The sequence below is a fragment of the Osmerus mordax genome, chromosome 10, assembly GCF_038355195.1.
Source record: "Osmerus mordax isolate fOsmMor3 chromosome 10, fOsmMor3.pri, whole genome shotgun sequence".
In the NCBI taxonomy this organism is placed as follows: Eukaryota; Metazoa; Chordata; class Actinopteri; order Osmeriformes; family Osmeridae; genus Osmerus; species Osmerus mordax.
In genome coordinates, this window is record NC_090059.1 from 884041 (window position 1) to 904073 (window position 20033).

Below are 20033 nucleotides of genomic sequence, written 5' to 3' on the forward strand. Positions count from 1 at the left end.
GCTATTACTTCCTTTAAGTTAATTACATTTTGACAGTGCAATATCATGGGGGCACACGGCATAGTCTATTAATTAAAGTGCTAGAATAATAACCATCTAGGTAAACAATAGTCTACTGGAACAACAGAGGTAACAGTAGCACTTCAGAGACAAACTCTTTAATTTGGGAGTGGAATGGAATAGAATGACAATCAAGCCTGAGTCCAATGTTTCAAGGGGTGCTGTAATTCTCATGGAACTTTGATCATGGGACAAAATAATACATCAAAATATAAATATTTTTCTTTATTTAGTTGTAGCACAATGCAAATAAATGATGGCTGTGGGTTTAGGTGTGTGTCTGCTTATATCTGTTCCACCATCTGCTAGTGTAGGTCTCTGCTCCTACTGATTAATCAGTGTTCTACATTGATTGCATGTGAAACTAAAGGTTGTAAGCAACCTTGGAATTCATACCATCAGTGGGAGGGCTGCTGAGAAGTAAAGGGGCCTGTGTTGGAAGGTTATGGGAGTTAACCCATCTGTTGGAAAGATAAGATGTGCCAAAGTCCGAATGCTACATCACATCAGTCACATACCTGCTGTATAGATTGCAAGATATTGTCAATTAGTCCACAATTCTATTGATTTGATACCCTTTATAACTGCACAATAAACTGTATGTTGATTCAGTGACACACACTTGCTCGGGAGCTTCAATACAAGTCTTTTATTGTCAGATGCACAGAAAACCACAAGGTCAGACTGGGCACTGAAATTCTTAGGACAAGACAACGCAAAAGAACCTGACATAAATTACACCTATGATAAGCAAAAATATAATAAACCTCCTAGATATATACCAAAAAATATACAATAAAGTATACTAAACCTCTAATACACATAATATCCTAACCTTACAAACCCTTTACTAACCTAAAGACAAGTGGGGTAACAATTAGTGCAATATTGCTGATAGTGCAACCAGTAGTTGAAAGTGACAGTGTGTAAAGCGGCGAGAGTGTATCAGTGTCCATTCAGAAGCCTGATGGCCCTTGGAAAGAAACTACATGTGCGAGGCCGAATACTTCGGTATTGCCTGCCAGAAGGCAACGGGGTAAAAAGACTGGAGGTGGTATGGATGGGTGGTAACAGTCTCTTAGAATCATGCCCGCTTTCCTGAAGCATTGTGTGCGGTAGGTGTCCTGTAGGGCTGGGAGCTTCCTGCCTATGATGAACTCAGCAGACATGACCACACTACGTAGGGCCTTGCGGTCCCTGTCTGTGCAGCTCCCATACCACACTGTCAGTATGCTCTCTGTAGAAGTTAGTGAGGATGACTTAGTCTGAAGCTACTAGCTTCTTACTTGTAATTGAACCTATGAACCTTCTAATTGAACTTCTTTCCACAAATATTACATAAAAATGTCTTAGTCTATTGTTTATGTACCCAAAAGGCTGTTACATAAATGATTTAAAATTGTCGGGGGCATCATCTATGCTCATTTTGTCAGACTGACAACGTCATGCTGGCTGCAGCTGGATACTATGTGCCAGTAGCGAACCGTGACTCTTAAACCTTGGCCCTCTGACCCCAATTACTCCTCTGGAAAAAACACGATACAGCGCGTCCACAACAGTATGTCATATACTGCGCACACAGCATTTGGCCTACATAAATTGTGTTGGTCATCACGCACTATTTGAGCCAGCCCTTGCGGCACTATTTACGGTAATGGTGCATAATGACGTTGCGTTGGTACATTTAGCCTACAGATTGACCGGTCATTCTGCACAACACTATAACATATAGGCTAGGCTAGGGCTACAAAACATTGCCAGCGGCAGCCAAAATAAAATTAGTTGGCACTGCAACCAACACATTTTAAAATAACATAGCCTACTGAAGGATTCAAAATCTTTGTGTCTATTCCAATATGTAATGATGGTATTCTATGACACAAATCTGTGTTCTAGAAAGAGTGGTCTGGAGTTGCAGAGGTCCGATAATATCAGCTTTAATGCAGCAGTTGGAAATCAACAAGTACAGAGCTCTGGGGCTGTCTACGTTTCCCTACCCGCAACAGAGTTTGGGCTGGTTCACGAAGTCCAACTGGCTATCTTTCCCTCCCCAGCATATATTTATACAGTGCAATTAAAACAGAAAGATGAAAAGAGGGTTGAGCTTGTTCTCTCGTGCATCAGGGAGCTGTTCTTGCCTCCGCGTCCCACCTGCTCGGGTGCCATCTCCACCCAGATTCAAGGTTGTTTCTGAAAATGAAAATATAGAGACACAAAGAACAGCCTGCTTCCCACACTCAGTGTGAGACCCAATGTTTAAGCCTGAGCACACTTCTAAGTTTCATAACTTTAATAAGCACAATGCATAACTTTAATAAGCACAATATATTCTTTAATCCCTCCTTCATAAATCCTGTTGTTATATTCACTCGTGCACAGTGCCCGTGATGCATTCAGTGATTAAAATGCCACACATTAATAACTGGGATCATAGTTAGTGCCGTGCCTGATATGCAGCTGGTGATTACAGTTCTAGAATATGTGTTGTAATGTATTATACATTCTTTAATCCTTCTTTTGATCTCTGAAAACACCAGAGATCAATCAACATAGCCCGGACCAACCACCGCCTCCTCGTCCTGGTCAGCCAGCCCCAGCAACGGCATTTGGAACCCCGTCTTTGGGTTCTCCACAGCCGAGACAATGATCCTGTTACACAGGGACCTGATACATGGGATACAGCAACAGTCATGTTGATATTGATATAGCACACTCTTAAGTAAAATAGTGGAAACCTTCTTAGTCCAGTACAATTCTAGTGTGGTCAAGCAGTATCACTCTTGGCCTAGTCGTAACCCTCTTTTCCGGACTCTCACATTCGTAGCAATAGCAAAAGGTTCACTGGCCCTTCTCCACCAACTCCTGCAACGTACAACTGGATTCTGGAGCAGCACAACACATGCTCCAGTGGTACCACGTACTTCCTTTCCCCAGCACCCTTAGGGCGTGCAAGGTTCTCTCGATGACCTTGAATGGTCCTGTCCATAAATGTACAACAGGCTTCTCCGAACATCGGATGATGTATTGGGGCAGGTGGGGCAGGGTCTTCAAGGGGAAGGGGGGGGGCAGACCACTCCTAGGTCTGATGGGGCATAGGGGCAGGGTCTCCAAGGGGAAGGGGTAGATCATCCAGTGAGAAGGGGGGGGGGGGACAGGGTCTCCAGGGGAATGGGGCCTTAGAACAGGGGTTAGGTAGTCAGACCCGCCGGTCTGACTCGTCCTGAAGCAGAAAAGAGTTACAGTCCCAGCATCACCTTATCTCCCATGATCAAGCAGTAACTGAGTCAAATGAGATGCGAACAGTCGAACACCAATGATTAAACACAGATATTGAAATCAAGAACCCATTTAAGGATTTAAAGTGGATATTTTTAAAGTTCAAATAAATCCCTCCTTTCACACCCTTTTAGGGTGTGACAACAAACACAAATTTAAAAATATCCCATTACTGATTACACAATGTTGGCATACAAATCAACAATAATGATGAGACTATGCAGCGTTATGGCCAAGTGGTGTGGACACACTGGACACAGTGGGAAAACCCTAATGATGTTATAGGGGAAAACCCACCGTCACTCCACAGAGTGGACATTCGACATCCATGTCTCCACGGCAGACCTGGAGATACTCACAGGCCCCCTTCACCACATACATACAACTTCAGCCAAGCTTTTAGAATTGTAATAAAATAAAATAAATTCGAAACAAATAGAAAAACCAGAAATTAGACAGGATATTTTAAAGATTTCATAAGATCCCTCCTTTCATTGATAACTTTAATCAATACCCAATCTCCTCGTTTGACTCCTCCACTCTTTGGTTTACTGCTTCACCTGGAACAGAATTTAGCAGAAGACATCTCTTTTCTAGTTAGCATTTTTTATAAAATTGGTTAACCATTTGATTCGCCTCTTCATCATGCTATGTGAAAGGTTTAAGTTGTGGTATTACATATGATCTCCAATAAATCAATTCAAATGGTGTTATGCATCTGGTATAGGACTGGGAAAGACTTCAATTCACATAGTAAACATACTGTATCTATAATTACCAGGCAGTATTGACCCTTCAGTTTTCTTATTGTTGAGCAAACACATGTAACAGCATCTAATAAGACCATACATCATCATTTGATATTCAACTCCTATTATTCATGCCTAGAAATTACAATCTGTTTCTTTGTTCCCTTCTTTAGAAAATCAACTGTTAGTCTAATTTCTTTCACTCCAAAAAACCTTTTCTGTCTTTTAAAACAGTTAAGTTTAAGACCAATATTGTTTTAGATTCTCTATTTTACCAAATCACAGCTCTTTTTATCAAAGATATGATCAAAGCAATTTTCATTATGCCAAACCAGAATCCGTATGCTTCTTAAATGAAATATAAACCAAATAATGTGCTTAATGTAGCTATTAACCAAACATTTTTCCCAACTATATTGTCTATAAAGGTCAGATAGGTAGAACTTCATAACTCGTTTTGCTGCAGTTCAAAACGAGCCAATTAGCTCAAACCATCATAACCACAATTTATCAGACTTGATGAGTCTTCCCAAATTATTTCAGAACTGAATGTTATAATAACCCTCTTCATAATACAACATTATCACAGCCTAACTGTTTATCCCAAACAGTATGCCAGGCTCTGATAAAACTCAAATAAAACTTAAAACCAAATTATAATTAAACTCCAAATAAAAGTACATTTATTTATTTTCTCTTTCTCATTTTTAACCAAATTACATCTAATACCTTTATCAAAACTCTTAAAAACCCTAGATTTTACTATTTTGACTTAAAATGTTATCCCATATACCTTCAAAGTATATTCATAGTTTCCTCTTCAAAACATCAGTGTTTAAACCAATCATCTCTTCACATCCACAAAACGTTCTTGTTTTATTTCATAACCTTCCATGATCCTCTCTAAACCAATCCTTTATGTAACTTTCCAATTGCTTCCTCATAATTTTTCACATACATTTCCTCAAACCATTCTTTGACCAACACAGCTGTTTAGCGTTTACCGTCTATTCACTTAATTTTGCTCTAGTATAACTCTTCCAATTGTATTAGAACCTATTTATAAACCAGGGGTATACCCTCTGGGATAACCTTTGTAAGATCTCAACGTAACTGACTCTTTTAGCCCCCACCTTTCTCCAACTCTCCTCGGGATTTCTTTAACTTCTTGGTCAAAGGAAAAAACACACCACACTCCTCTCTATTTTTATTAAACTCAATCTGACTCCACACAAATAGACAGTGTTCAGGGACTCTAACCCCTGGAGAGGACTCTAACCTCCCCTTGGACAAGACAACGAGTTTAGGGACTCTAACCCCTGGAGAGGACTCTAACCTCCCCTTGGACAAGACAACGAGTTTAGGGACTCTAACCCCTGGAGAGGACTCTAACCTCCCCTTGGACAAGACAACGAGTTTAGGGACTCTAACCCCTGGAGAGGACTCTAACCTCCCCTTGGACAAAGACAACGAGTTTAGGGACTCTAACCCCTGGAGAGGACTTTAACCTCCCCTTGGACAAGGACAACGAGTTTAGGGACTCTAACCCCTGGAGAGGACTCTAACCTCCCCTTGGACAAGAACAAAACACAAAAACGGTTGATTTCCCACCACTGTTGGTTTGACTAGGTACGATGAAACATAGTAATCGTCTAAATTTGGTTCTCAGTTCCGAATAGCAGTACTTTGAATTAACAGGTGTCTGCTTACCTTTTTTTATGTTGAGGCCTCTGACGATTACGTCTGTCTCCTCGCACCGGTGTATGGGTCTCTCCCCCGATCCGTCGGTCGGGCCGGAACCCTCTGGACTCCCTCTTTTCAGCGTCAGGGTCACCAGTTGAAGGATTCAAAATCTTTGTGTCTATTCCAATATGTAATGATGGTATTCTATGACACAAATCTGTGTTCTAGAAAGAGTGGTCTGGAGTCGCAGAGGTCCGATAATATCATCTTTAATGCAGCAGTTGGAAATCAACAAGTACAGAGCTCTGGGGCTGTCTACGTTTCCCTACCCGCAACAGAGTTTGGGCTGGTTCACGAAGTCCAACTGGCTATCTTTCCCTCCCCAGCATATATTTATACAGTGCAATTAAAACAGAAAGATGAAAAGAGGGTTGAGCTTGTTCTCTCGTGCATCAGGGAGCTGTTCTTGCCTCCGCGTCCCACCTGCTCGGGTGCCATCTCCACCCAGATTCAAGGTTGTTTCTGAAAATGAAAATATAGAGACACAAAGAACAGCCTGCTTCCCACACTCAGTGTGAGACCCAATGTTTAAGCCTGAGCACACTTCTAAGTTTCATAACTTTAATAAGCACAATGCATAACTTTAATAAGCACAATATATTCTTTAATCCCTCCTTCATAAATCCTGTTGTTATATTCACTCGTGCACAGTGCCCGTGATGCATTCAGTGATTAAAATGCCACACATTAATAACTGGGATCATAGTTAGTGCCGTGCCTGATATGCAGCTGGTGATTACAGTTCTAGAATATGTGTTGTAATGTATTATACATTCTTTACTACCTTTGATGATCTTTACTTGAAAGTCCATCCTCCTGTCCTTTTGGATGAATTGGTTGATGGCTGGGTCATGCAACTGATCCTTTGCTTTTAATTTAATCAGTAATTTCTTGTTGATGGAAATTAAGGCCTAGTCTGACAGTCGGGCCTGCCCAGACATGTTCTTCGAGTAGGTTTTTATGCGCTTCAGCGCTGAGAATAACCTCTCCACTGAGGCAGTGGACACAGGGATTCATCCATCTTTGGCCCAGGACCCACTCTCTGCGCCAAACAGCAAACAATACAACATTTACATTTAGTCATTTAGCAGACGCTCTTATCCAGAGCGACTTACAGTAAGTACAGGGACAGGCAAGTAGGGTGAAGTGCCTTGCACGTCATTTGGCACAGCCGGGAATCGAACCGGTAACCTTTAGATTACCAGCCACCTGACTCCCAGTAGGGAGTAAAGCAGTAAAGCTTTTGCTCCTTGGTTGATCTTGTCATCCACGGGTACCTCGGGGTATAATTGCTGGAATTGAAATGCCTCTCAAAAGCTTTCGTTTTCTGCACAAAACAAAGTTCTGGAGTAGGTCTTCCTTTGCTGATTAACCCCAACTTATCATTAAAAGGTAACCTAGAAAATGACACATGTAACTAGGGCTGTCCCCACTCAGTCGACTAGTTGATTTTCTGGTCGATATGCTCTTGGTCGACTAAGATTTTTTTAGTCGAGTTGCCGTATGGCAGTGAGATCTGATTCCCGCTTGTGTCACCATTGCTGAATTAAAGAAATGTTATACATAAATTGTATATGATATTATTTAACACAAGTAAAGCAACTCAAAATATATATAATTTAAAAGAAGAAGGTGTTACTGTTTTCCCTTTCGTTAATCTGCGCTTTGTTTTTTTGCACACGGCACGAGCACAATTGGCTGCCTAACTACAAACTCTGCCATAGCCTACTTTGTCGGTGTTATTAGTCCAAATGGCAAATACATGTGTGGTATGGCAGCATTTCATGAAAGTACATTTACATTTACAAAGTATCGGGTGACTCGAAAAACTTTAAATGCAAACTTTGCCGACAACAGTTTATTTTTCATAGTTCGACATCGAATATGATGTAGCCTACCACCTGAAAAACGTAAGTTGGCCTAGCCCTACTTCGCTAATGCGCTGGGTTGAAAAATTAATATGCCTATTATAAGAATCACATCCAAATCGAATGACATTATCTTCTCCGGCCAAGACAACAAAATCTCTCTCTGTTGCACCGTTCCCCACTCAGATTCTACTTAAGTTCTCAGGTTTTCAGGCAGTGATAAGCGCGCTCTGATGATTTGCATGTTAAACAAACTATATTTTTAATTTGTAGTACATTGTAAGAGATACTAAATACCATCGGCATTCGGTTACAACAGGACTGGTGATACAAGTCTTATTATTAGTAGGCTATTAGCGGCTGAATCTGCAATGTCCAGCAGCCATTGAGTCAGATCGGGAAAATGTTTGAAAGTTTTTATTTTTATTTTTTTAAAGCGTTTCAAATTTCGATTAGTCGATTTTCAGACATTTTAGTCGAGTCTTGGTCGACCAATGAAAATCTTAGTTGGGGACAGCCCTAGGAAAAATATTATTTGCTTGTAGCCAAGCAATTCTTCCACCTTTTGTGGATCCATCTTCGCTTTCTTTCTTGCTTTCTTTGGTCTTTTGCTAAATATATTTCTACTGACCAAGTGTCGCATTAGCTGCCACATATTCCTTTTATACCGAATTTACATGACGTTTTTGCATAATTGTCAATTGTGCAGTAGTTTCTGTAATAAAGCGATTTTTTATTATTATTATTAAAGTCTGAAGACATGACTAATAGCCTAAATAACCAAATTGTTCTCATTGATTGGTGGCTCTGTAGGTTAAGCCACCATCTCCCATTACTTTATTGTCTTGCTCGACAGGGATCGAATCTAGGTTGTTGCGATTTTTCTATAAATATATTTTCTTAAATGTATTCCTTCATACGTGGTTGTGATGTAGTGCTCACTTATACAGTGATGATCGCGTGGCTTAAAGGTCTCCAACAGTGCTTCCCATTGTTTGTGGGTAGAACATTAGTAGTATTCCACTCATCCTGTGGCTCAGTGTTCACAATGTTTGTTTTATCTTTTCACAGTACGATCATTACTGTAGATAGTCACAAAACGTACTAACCAGTTGTTTCAGCTCACATAGATCAAAAGGTGTCTTGGACACAGACGCGATGTGACGTCATGAGTAATAGCCTAAATGACTTCAGATTCTCTTATATTTGATGGCTCTATAGGTTAAGCCATCAACCTGCAATCCGTTACCGTTTTGCTCAACAGGGATCAAATCCAGGTTGTTGCAATCTTTCTATAAATATATTTTCAGAAATGTGTTTCTTTATACGTCGTTGGGATGTAGTGCTCACTTATACAGTCATGATCGCCGCAATGGATATGAAATGTAGCTTGAAGAACTCCAGCAATAAGTTTGTGAATGTGTGACGAATCTGGTGACTGAGACAAACAACCACTGCAGATGTGAAGCGAACACAGCACACGCACGCGTAGGGAAACCAGTAGGTTTGAAAACCAGTTGGGGTGTAACACCGGCACTTTTACTGAAACGTTGATTAATGTGCACTGTCCCTGTAAAAATAAACTAAATAAACTAAACTACATCATGATTTAGTTTATATTTCAAGTAACTAGCCAATGTCTCAGAATTTACATCAGGGGAGAATTCTGTTGCAAAAACACTCACCAACTTAGTCTTTACAACCAGTATGTTTCCTCCCGCACTGGTTCCAACAATGCCACTTCTCTTCTCCTTCCTAGGAGCATTCGGTTTGGCCTTGGGCTGAGCAATATCTCCAGTTAACTGTTGTCGGCGGCCCCGCTTCGCTACCCTGCTCCATGTTGTGGTAGCTGTCTCTCCGCTTCTATTTGCACAGACATAGCCTGTTTCATGGTTGATACATCCATGCTTAGACGTTCGATTTTCCCTAGCAGGCAAGAAACATCTATGCAGTTGAATGTCACAGTGGAAGATCATCCAAATGATGAGACGCAAACCGAGGGATTTTGTCACCAGCCTCATTAAGCACTTTCAGACAACTCTTAACGTTGTTAGCGTCTTTTTGTTGTTCTTTGTGTGGGTTTTTTCTCTTTTTTCTCTCTCTCAGGGGGAACTTCTTTTTGGTCATTCGTAGGCACTACCTTGAGGTTCTCCCGCACATATGCTCTTTGACTTCTTTTTTGACTCATATCTACTGATGCATCCATTCACCCACTCATCCACGACTTCGAACATTCCTCTTTCATACCCCTATTTGTTTAATTGATACTGGTACGAATAAACACTATTTCTGAAATTGAATCATCTTGTGTCTTGTCCCTCATTATGTGACGGTACCCTGAACGAGTCTACCATTACATTTTTGTGAAATACAGCGTTGATTGGTATTCGGGCAGAGCTCAAACAAAACTTTCTTGGAGCTCTCAATCGACTCAATCAATTGTATCTTTTTTTTCAGTGTCTTTGTTTGGAAACCTATCTTAAATGTGTTTTTATTATTTGAGTCAGATTGTTAAATGCTCTGGTCTAGAAGGCTGATTGGGGAGTCACAGTTTAGCCCAATGGATCTGTACACCAGACAGTTACAGTGGATGAATGCCAACATTTTAACTCCTACCTTTTGTTGTTTTTTTTTTTGCCATTGGTGAGGCCTTGTTGGCTTGGAAGACAGGTACCCCTTTTCCACCAAGGCAGTTTGAGTGCTGGTTCTGAGCCGGTGCCTAATCTTGAACCATTTTTTTGCATTTCGACAGCCGGCTCTGAACAGTGGCGGAAGAGTTTTATACATGGGGTGGCCAAGGCTACTTCAGGGGGTCCATAGTCCAGAGTCTTGGGTCACTGTTTTCATACATATAATCTGGGTCTAAAAGTGCTGGAACATCCAAAATGTATTTTTTGGAAAAAAAGCTTGAGCACCAGAGACTTATAATAGCATTTCTGTGTTACAGAAATAACACAGTGCATAGTTTATTTACAAAACAGCAGTGTGTAACACACTTCGGTTGTGGATAGTATGTCCAGAAATAAAGCCAAGTCACTCATTTAGTGGCAGAATCCATTGTTATGTCTACAAAATTATTTTATATATAGTTTAAGTTTAGCTAGCTTGCAAATCCTGAGGATAGCCTACTGTAGCAGACCTTTCTATGTGACAACGTACAAGGGTGTTTTGTCCCTCGGGAGTTGCCGTAGGCTTGATGCTGATGTGAAATCAGTGAGGGCTGTTCGAATAGCGATGTCAAGAAGAGCAGTGGTAAAATACAAGTTACGAAAAGAGACCGCGTCCGTGTCTTATTGTCCACACGATCATATACAATTAGATCCTAAACAAGCTTACAAAGAGCTTGGTTACACTACCAAAGTTGAATTAGTAATGTTGTTAGCGATGCTAGCGATATTTTGCTAGAGCTAGCTAGCCTATAACATTTCACTGGGTCTTGTAGCTGTTAATTTACTGATTTACTTAAATTATTATGAAATGTTATGTTCTACTAGCCATTTTCCTACTTTAGCAAATCACTGTATTTCCAAGCCCTGATAATGTAACTGAGACACTGTATTTCCAAGCCCTGATAGTGTAACTGAGACGACACAGTAGCCTAAATAATTCCTCTTTCAAGTAATAAGCCCCCGTTCAAGTGATGACATTGAGCATTAAATTAGCTGCACGGTCTGTAGCCTACTGTAGAGATCTTGAGACGAAGCCACTTTTTTTGTTCTAAAACTGGATTATAAACTGCTTCGAAATATAAGCCGCACAACAAACTGTAACAGGGTTGCTGCAGGTTTCAGTAAGTCAAATTTAAGACCTTTTTAAGACTTTAAGACCATAAAGATCGAAATTTAAGACCTACACGATGCATTACTAAAATTCAAATCAAAGAAATTCTGAAAAAATCATTTTATTTAAATTAATTCAGTCATTGAAAAAGCATTAATTTTACACATAGGTTAATCACATTAGTAACCTTCCACAACCAACAACGTGCCAAATCCCCGAAACCAAATCCCCAAAACCGCTTGTAACCAGTGTTGCCACAGTTACTTTGAAAAAGTAACTTAGTTACGTTACAGATTACTTGATTTTAAAAGTAAGTTAGTTACTTTACAAGTTACTTGATTTTAAAAGTAACTAAGTTAGAATACAAGTTACTTTATTAGTTACATTCAGCAGCTGCCAACAACACCCCCGCCGCCTCAACATAAAAATAGGTGCGTTCGACTTCGTGCAGCGCCGGCGTCGCCTGCAGCCCGGCTGACTTGAAGCAGCCAATGGCATTCTCAACTTCAAGGCAGCTGGCTGCAGGCGCCGCCGGTGCTGCATGAAGTCGAACACACCTATTGACAACCGGCTCTATAAGTTTGACTGTGCAGTGCTACGACTCCAAATGTTTCTTCAAATTTGACGTTGTGTTTTTGTAGCTTGATAGCACTTTGTCACCACCAGCACAGAGTGTACAACAAACCTTGATATTTCCATCTTTAGCTGACAAATACTCAAAATAGTGATTGTATTTCCAACTCGAAAATGCGCATCTCTCTCCTGCTAGCTACATTGTTGTTTGTGTCGCTGAGTGGTAGGTCTATGAATATACACGTGACGTGACCCTCGTGCTGAAAACGTGACTTAATTGTCACATAGGCTTAACTCCCAGAGACGCAAGAAGAAATCAAATATATATTTTACTATTAATGACAAAATAGTAACGCACAGTGACTTGGACAAGTAACTTGAATCTGATTACTGGTTTGGAAATAGTAACGCGTTAGATTACTCGTTACTGAAAAAAGTGGTCAGATTAGAGTAACGCAGGGCTGGACTTGCCATCTGGCATACCGGGCATTTGCCCGGTGGGCCGACGCATTTTTGGGCCGAATCGGCAATATCATTTATATGCTTTTTTTCCCTTTTTTTAGGTCGGGCCGGCCCAAAAAGAACTGACAACGGCCCATTGGTAAAAATGGTATTGGTCGGGCCGGCCTATAGAGAACTGACAGCGGCCCATAGGTTAATTTTCTTTATTGGCACTGGCCTTACCCAATCAAATCCAGGAACCCCCTTCCCCTGAATCATAATATTGCCTCCCGCAGGCCTTGAGACACAAGTTGTTGGCTAATGCGTATGCTGGTTTAGCATCGTTAATGTTTAGCATCTAAAATTGAGAAACGACCACCAAAGCACAAGGGAGGCGCAGAAAAGTTCATGGAGAAAAAGACAACAAATCTACAGGTGAATGCCACAAAATATGCAAAAATTTCAAACATGTTTGGGGGGGGGCTTTAGCTGCTTCAACATCAGCATTACCTGTAGAGGAAGGAGGAAAGGTGGCTGTCTCAGAGAGGCCGAAACATAGGCTACTGACAGAGTCAGGGAAGAAGCCGAGGAGCAGGAGAGTGACCATGACAGGGCCATGGGAGCGAGTGAGGAAAAGATGGACGAAAGAGTAGTTGACGACCTGGTAAGGAGTAGGCAAATTAACAGGGACTCAGGAAGGGAGGGAGGCTGTGTGTGTGTTTGTATTGTATTTAGCACTTTGTCCAAAGCCACAAAATATGAATCTTACAATAATTTAAATTAACAGTAAACAGTTTTAAAAGTTGCTAAGCCAATATTAATAATACATTTAGTAATTTAGCAGACGCTCTTATCCAGAGCGACTTACAGTAAATACAGGGACATTCTCCCCGAGGCAAGTAGGGTGAAGTGCCTTGCCCAAGGACACACGTCATTTTGCATGGCCGGGAATCGAACCAACAACCTTCTGATTAATAGCCCGACTCCCTAACCGCTCAGCCATCTGACTCCCTCCATAATAACAATGCAATATCAAATATCAATATGTATATTTTTTTTAATACCATATACAAATCATGACTCTAACAATTAATCAGTTATTTAAGTGTAAGATCAACAGATAAGTCTTGAGACCCTTCTTGAAGGATCCAAAACTATCACATGAACGCAGAACACTAGGCAACTCATATTATAGAATGCACGCATATTTTAAGGACTGTCTGCAGGGAATGTGTCTGACCAGTCACGGTGGGTGTGGGCCGCCTGGCCCAAAAATGCCAGGGACGATTTTTTGTCCCAGTCCAGCCCTGGAGTAACGCGTTACCGGCATCACTGCTTGTAACCAACAGCGGAAATCGCTGTGATCTAGCCATGTCTCGTTGAAAGTACACTTTCCCATTTTCCACACGTAGCCGAACTTGAACAAACTGTGAGAAAATGCAGACGTATTTTGCGGGCAGGTATTGCATTTATCACAGGATTTGTAGTTTTATCACCGCATACGTACCAACACCAAGATCCCACAGAAAGAACTACAACACACTGAACCAACGTTCTGAGGGCAGCGTTCTGCTGGTTTTGTAGCAACGACTCTAGAGCTCCGCTCTGTAGGCTACGCCAATTTTCTTTGCTACTTTATAAAAACGCTGCGGCCAGTGTTTCTGTTTAAAAACATATTCAGTAAGTACATTTATCATTGGTAGCTATGTAAATTGAAGGCCACTGATTGGTCACTCCCGTTGGTAAAAGTTAGGTAATTTCTGGGTTCTAGGTGACCTTGCGAGACAGCTGGATTTGTCAGATCATAACTACATGAGAATCCATCCAGCTAAGCTCCAAGTTATTTGTTTTTCTCCGAACCACTGTGGTTTGAACCAATCGGTGTCCTATGAGGAACTACTGGCACCTACGGACATGGTTAAAGTTAGCTCATGATAGATGGTGATAGGCAGATGGTGCATCCAATCCCCTAACAAGTACTTTTTGAAAGTTCCTATCTTTTTCAAAACAGTTTGCCTTTACAATTTCCAAGATGATTATGTGTAACAAACCATCTGGGGAGTCAGGTTAGGTTCTCAGCAGTTCAAAACAAAATGAAATAAATAAGATTTCAAGACATTTTTACAAGCAATGTCACAGAGGGCTTTACATATGCCCAGAGAACTGTCCCTCCGCCAACCTGAGCCCTCAAGGAAGACAAAGAAAAACGCCCAGTAAAACGAATTGAGAAAAAAATGAAGCAGTTGACCTGAGAAACAATGCTAGGAGCTTTGTGGGTTTGAAACAAACAAATATCCATCACTAATGACATGCCATGTCTCGTTTCCTGTCGTTTCTCCACCTACAAGACTATTATTACCTTCCCAGTAAGTGAACATAACAATCTCCCTCGCTTTCTAACATCTCTACAGACTCTACGTCAACCACCATCCCTTCAGTAACAGGAGACACGACAACAGCAACAACAACAAAGTCACCAGGTTTGTTGTCTTATTTATTGAAGCCGTACCGGTTTAGTTGACCATTTTACAGAAGCGTTAGCTGCGTAAAATCCCTGATTGTTTACATTCCAGGGGGAACATGATTCATCTGGTGGGATGGTTCTGATTTGATGAAGTTCCATATTGAATTTAATTGCAATATCTTCTGAATATTCTACTACCCTTGTTGATACTGCTGATATGATTGATACCTGTAGTGTTTAAAAACATATTCAGTAAGTACATTTATCATTGGTAGCTATGTAAATTGAAGGCCACTGATTGGTCCCTCCCGTTGGTAAAAGTGTGTTAATTTCTGGGTTCTAGGTGACCTTGCGAGACAGCTGGATTTGTCAGATCATAACTACATGAGAATCCATCCAGCTAAGCTCCAAGTTATTTGTTTTTCTCCGAACCACTGTGGTTTGAACCAATCAGTGTCCTATGAGGAACTACTGGCACCTACGGACATGGTTAAAGTTAGCTCATGATAGATGGTGATAGGCAGATGGTGCATCCAATCCCCTGCCAAGTACTTTTTGAAAGTTCCTATCTTTTTCAAAACAGTTTGCCTTTACAATTTCCAAGATGATTATGTGTAACAAACCATCTGGGGAGTCAGGTTAGGTTCTCAGCAGTTCAAAACAAAATGAAATAAAATAAATAAGATTTCAAGAAATTTTTACAAGCAATGTCACAGAGGGCTTTACATATGCCCAGAGAACTGTCCCTCCGCCAACCTGAGCCCTCAAGGAAGACAAAGAAAAACGCCCAGTAAAACGAATTGAGAAAAAAATGAAGCAGTTGACCTGAGAAACAATGCTAGGAGCTTTGTGGGTTTGAAACAAACAAATATCCATCACTAATGACATGCCATGTCTCGTTTCCTGTCGTTTCTCCACCTACAAGACTATTATTACCTTCCCAGTAAGTGAACATAACAATCTCCCTCGCTTTCTAACATCTCTACAGACTCTACGCCAACCACCATCCCTTCAGTAACAGGAGACACGACAACAGCAACAACAACAAAGTCACCAGGTTTGTTGTCTTATTTATTGAAGCCGTACCGGTTTAGTTGACCATTTTACAGAAGCGTTAGCTGCGTAAAATCCCTGATTGTTTACATTCCAGGGGGAACATGATTCATCTGGTGGGATGGTTCTGATTTGATGAAGTTCCATATTGAATTTAATTGCAATATCTTCTGAATATTCTACTACCCTTGTTGATACTGCTGATATGATTGATATCTGAAGTGTTTAAAAACATATTCAGTAAGTACATTTATCATTGGTAGCTATGTAAATTGAAGGCCACTGATTGGTCACTCCTGTTGGTAAAAGTTTGGTAATTTCTGGGTTCTAGGTGACCTTGCGAGACAGCTGGATTTGTCAGATCATAACTACATGAGAATCCATCCAGCTAAGCTCCAAGTTATTTGTTTTTCTCCGAACCACTGTGGTTTGAACCAATCAGTGTCCTATGAGGAACTACTGGCACCTACGGACATGGTTAAAGTTAGCTCATGATAGATGGTGATAGGCAGATGGTGCATCCAATCCCCTGCCAAGTACTTTTTGAAAGTTCCTATCTTTTTCAAAACAGTTTGCCTTTACAATTTCCAAGATGATTATGTGTAACAAACCATCTGGGGAGTCAGGTTAGGTTCTCAGCAGTTCAAAACAAAATGAAATAAAATAAATAAGATTTCAAGACATTTTTACAAGCAATGTCACAGAGGGCTTTACATATGCCCAGAGAACTGTCCCTCCGCCAACCTGAGCCCTCAAGGAAGACAAAGAAAAACGCCCAGTAAAACGAATTGAGAAAAAAATTAAGCAGTTGACCTGAGAAACAATGCTAGGAGCTTTGTGGGTTTGAAACAAACAAACATCCATCACTAATGAGATGCCATGTCTCGTTTCCTGTCGTTTCTCCACCTACAAGACTATTATTACCTTCCCAGTAAGTGAACATAACAATCTCCCTCGCTTTCTAACATCTCTACAGACTCTACGCCAACCACCATCCCTTCAGTAACAGGAGACACGACAACAGCAACAACAACAAAGTCACCAGGTTTGTTGTCTTATTTATTGAAGCCGTACCGGTTTAGTTGACCATTTTACAGAAGCGTTAGCTGCGTAAAATCCCTGATTGTTTACATTCCAGGGGGAACATGATTCATCTGGTGGGATGGTTCTGATTTGATGAAGTTCCATATTGAATTTAATTGCAATATCTTCTGAATATTCTACTACCCTTGTTGATACTGCTGATATGATTGATATCTGAAGTGTTTAAAAACATATTCAGTAAGTACATTTATCATTGGTAGCTATGTAAATTGAAGGCCACTGATTGGTCACTCCTGTTGGTAAAAGTTTGGTAATTTCTGGGTTCTAGGTGACCTTGCGAGACAGCTGGATTTGTCAGATCATAACTACATGAGAATCCATCCAGCTAAGCTCCAAGTTATTTGTTTTTCTCCGAACCACTGTGGTTTGAACCAATCAGTGTCCTATGAGGAACTACTGGCACCTACGGACATGGTTAAAGTTAGCTCATGATAGATGGTGATAGGCAGATGGTGCATCCAATCCCCTGCCAAGTACTTTTTGAAAGTTCCTATCTTTTTCAAAACAGTTTGCCTTTACAATTTCCAAGATGATTATGTGTAACAAACCATCTGGGGAGTCAGGTTAGGTTCTCAGCAGTTCAAAACAAAATGAAATAAAATAAATAAGATTTCAAGACATTTTTACAAGCAATGTCACAGAGGGCTTTACATATGCCCAGAGAACTGTCCCTCCGCCAACCTGAGCCCTCAAGGAAGACAAAGAAAAACGCCCAGTAAAACGAATTGAGAAAAAAATTAAGCAGTTGACCTGAGAAACAATGCTAGGAGCTTTGTGGGTTTGAAACAAACAAACATCCATCACTAATGAGATGCCATGTCTCGTTTCCTGTCGTTTCTCCACCTACAAGACTATTATTACCTTCCCAGTAAGTGAACATAACAATCTCCCTCGCTTTCTAACATCTCTACAGACTCTACGCCAACCACCATCCCTTCAGTAACAGGAGACACGACAACAGCAACAACAACAAAGTCACCAGGTTTGTTGTCTTATTTATTGAAGCCGTACCGGTTTAGTTGACCATTTTACAGAAGCGTTAGCTGCGTAAAATCCCTGATTGTTTACATTCCAGGGGGAACATGATTCATCTGGTGGGATGGTTCTGATTTGATGAAGTTCCATATTGAATTTAATTGCAATATCTTCTGAATATTCTACTACCCTTGTTGATACTGCTGATATGATTGATATCTGAAGTGTTTAAAAACATATTCAGTAAGTACATTTATCATTGGTAGCTATGTAAATTGAAGGCCACTGATTGGTCACTCCTGTTGGTAAAAGTTTGGTAATTTCTGGGTTCTAGGTGACCTTGCGAGACAGCTGGATTTGTCAGATCATAACTACATGAGAATCCATCCAGCTAAGCTCCAACTTATTTGTTTTTCTCCGAACCACTGTGGTTTGAACCAATCAGTGTCCTATGAGGAACTACTGGCACCTACGGACATGGTTAAAGTTAGCTCATGATAGATGGTGATAGGCAGATGGTGCATCCAATCCCCTGCCAAGTACTTTTTGAAAGTTCCTATCTTTTTCAAAACAGTTTGCCTTTACAATTTCCAAGATGATTATGTGTAACAAACCATCTGGGGAGTCAGGTTAGGTTCTCAGCAGTTCAAAACAAAATGAAATAAAATAAATAAGATTTCAAGACATTTTTACAAGCAATGTCACAGAGGGCTTTACATATGCCCAGAGAACTGTCCCTCCGCCAACCTGAGCCCTCAAGGAAGACAAAGAAAAACGCCCAGTAAAACGAATTGAGAAAAAAATGAAGCAGTTGACCTGAGAAACAATGCTAGGAGCTTTGTGGGTTTGAAACAAACAAATATCCATCACTAATGACATGCCATGTCTCGTTTCCTGTCGTTTCTCCACCTACAAGACTATTATTACCTTCCCAGTAAGTGAACATAACAATCTCCCTCGCTTTCTAACATCTCTACAGACTCTACGCCAACCACCATCCCTTCAGTAACAGGAGACACGACAACAGCAACAACAACAAAGTCACCAGGTTTGTTGTCTTATTTATTGAAGCCGTACCGGTTTAGTTGACCATTTTACAGAAGCGTTAGCTGCGTAAAATCCCTGATTGTTTACATTCCAGGGGGAACATGATTCATCTGGTGGGATGGTTCTGATTTGATGAAGTTTCATATTGAATTTAATTGCAATATCTTCTGAATATTCTACTACCCTTGTTGATACTGCTGATATGATTGATACCTGTAGTGTTTAAAAACATATTCAGTAAGTACATTTATCATTGGTAGCTATGTAAATTGAAGGCCACTGATTGGTCACTCCCGTTGGTAAAAGTTAGGTAATTTCTGGGTTCTAGGTGACCTTGCGAGACAGCTGGATTTGTCAGATCATAACTACATGAGAATCCATCCAGCTAAGCTCCAAGTTATTTGTTTTTCTCCGAACCACTGTGGTTTGAACCAATCGGTGTCCTATGAGGAACTACTGGCACCTACGGACATGGTTAAAGTTAGCTCATGATAGATGGTGATAGGCAGATGGTGCATCCAATCCCCTAACAAGTACTTTTTGAAAGTTCCTATCTTTTTCAAAACAGTTTGCCTTTACAATTTCCAAGATGATTATGTGTAACAAACCATCTGGGGAGTCAGGTTAGGTTCTCAGCAGTTCAAAACAAAATGAAATAAATAAGATTTCAAGACATTTTTACAAGCAATGTCACAGAGGGCTTTACATATGCCCAGAGAACTGTCCCTCCGCCAACCTGAGCCCTCAAGGAAGACAAAGAAAAACGCCCAGTAAAACGAATTGAGAAAAAAATGAAGCAGTTGACCTGAGAAACAATGCTAGGAGCTTTGTGGGTTTGAAACAAACAAATATCCATCACTAATGACATGCCATGTCTCGTTTCCTGTCGTTTCTCCACCT

The 20033-nt window shown here is 40.6% G+C and overlaps 2 protein-coding genes across 2 annotated transcripts in view; both read left to right on the forward strand.

The window, feature by feature from the left end:
• Positions 1-20033, forward strand: part of LOC136950321 (uncharacterized) — a 156738-nt gene that overhangs the window by 40651 nt on the left and 96054 nt on the right. The window lies entirely within an intron of this gene.
• LOC136950320 (protein HEG homolog 1-like) overlaps positions 1-20033 on the forward strand; it is a 108173-nt gene that overhangs the window by 401 nt on the left and 87739 nt on the right. Inside the window, exons 2-6 of the mRNA XM_067244592.1 lie at positions 14902-14970; positions 15943-16011; positions 16984-17052; positions 18025-18093; positions 19066-19134. The gene's annotated coding sequence lies outside the window, so the exon portion shown is untranslated. The remainder of the gene's footprint in view (positions 1-14901; positions 14971-15942; positions 16012-16983; positions 17053-18024; positions 18094-19065; positions 19135-20033) is intronic.